Source organism: Chrysochloris asiatica, unplaced genomic scaffold, assembly GCF_000296735.1.
Source record: "Chrysochloris asiatica unplaced genomic scaffold, ChrAsi1.0 scaffold00165, whole genome shotgun sequence".
NCBI classification, from domain to species: domain Eukaryota; kingdom Metazoa; phylum Chordata; class Mammalia; order Afrosoricida; family Chrysochloridae; genus Chrysochloris; species Chrysochloris asiatica.
The window spans coordinates 5,217,096-5,218,509 of record NW_006408683.1 but is presented as its reverse complement, the minus strand read 5'-3'; the positions used below and the strand labels follow the sequence as shown (position 1 = coordinate 5,218,509).

General features: G+C 45.0%; 1 pseudogene; it reads right to left on the bottom strand.

Moving 5' to 3' along the window:
- Window positions 1–460, bottom strand: part of LOC102830896 — a 14,107-nt pseudogene extending 13,647 nt beyond the window's left edge.
- Window positions 461–1,414: the final 954 nt, after the last annotated feature.

Genomic DNA, 1,414 nt, shown 5'->3' with positions numbered 1-1,414 from the left:
CCATTTGCAAATCGGCATTGCTTCAGCACCTCACTGAACCCCTCACAGAGCTTGAGGTCACCCTGGTTCTGGGCACACTCCAAAAATTGTTTCATCTCATAGTGTCAAGGGCCAAACCGCTGCTGCTGCTGGTATGCTGGCCGGGCGCCCTGAGGTTCCTGGTAAGTGATGTCAGGCCTTGCTGCGGGCTCAGCTTGACTTCCTCACTGAAGCCTCCGGTGATGGCGTGGCCCAGTGTGTGCCCGACAGCAGAGCCTACGGCCACACCAGCCGCTGTGGTTGCCATCTGGGCCATCAGGCCTGGCTGCCTGGGGGCAGCAGTGGGTGAGCCCACTGCTGACGGTGGGGCCGCTGCTGGTGGGTGAGCAGCTGGGGCTGGCCTGGGGGCAGCTCTCATCTGAGGTGCCCGGCTGGCTGGAGGGGCCACCCGGGAAGTGCGGCTCCGACTTCCACGCGGCATCTTCACTTCGCGGCTGGGGGATTCTGGATACGAGAAACGCTGAGGTCTTGCAAAAGATTTTTTTCCATTCTGTGGGTTCCTTTTTTACTCTTCTGGTGAAGTCTTTTGATGCACATAATTTTTTAATTTTTAGTATATCCTACTCATCTATTTTGTCTACTTTTTTTTGTGTAGTTTTCAAAATGTTTGGTAGTCTGTGTATTCCCTGTATTAGAGCCTTCACATTTGTCCCCATTTTTTTCATTGATGGCCTTCATAATTTGGGGATTCACATTTAGATCTTTAATCTATGCTGAGTTGGTTTTTGCATAAGGTGTGAGGTAAAGGTCTTGTTTCAATCTTTTGCATATTGCTTTCCAGTTCTGCCAGCACCATCTACTGAAGAAACTCTTCCTTCCCCATGAAATATATTTAGGTACTTTGTCAAAAATCAGTTGGCTGTATGTGGATAAGTTAATTTCTGGCTTCTCATTTGTGTTCTATGTATCTTTCATTATACCAGGACCAAGCTGTTTTGACCACTGTAGCCATGTAATAAATTTTGAAGTTGAAGAGTGAGAGGTTTCCAACCTTTTTCTTCTTAAGCAGTGCTTTGCTAATCCTGGGTCTCTTTCCTTTCCATATAAATTTGTAATTGTTTTTTCCATCTTTTTGAAGAATGTCGTTGAAATCTGGATTGGGATTGCATTATATGTGTAAATTGCTTTGGGCAGTATTGACATTTTCACAGTGTTAAGTCTTCCTATGCAGGAGCATGGTGCAGTCTTCTATTTTTGTAGGTCTATTTTGATTTCTTGTAGTAGTGTTTGTGTTTTTTTGTGGTGTTGCTGCTTTCTTTGTTCTGTGTGTCTTCCTTTGCTGAGTTCATGCTTTTTGTGTTCTTTCTTGTGCGTTTCCTCATAGTTTTAGTATTTCCATGTTCTTCTTGGATTTTCATTGTCTTGGTATGTTGTG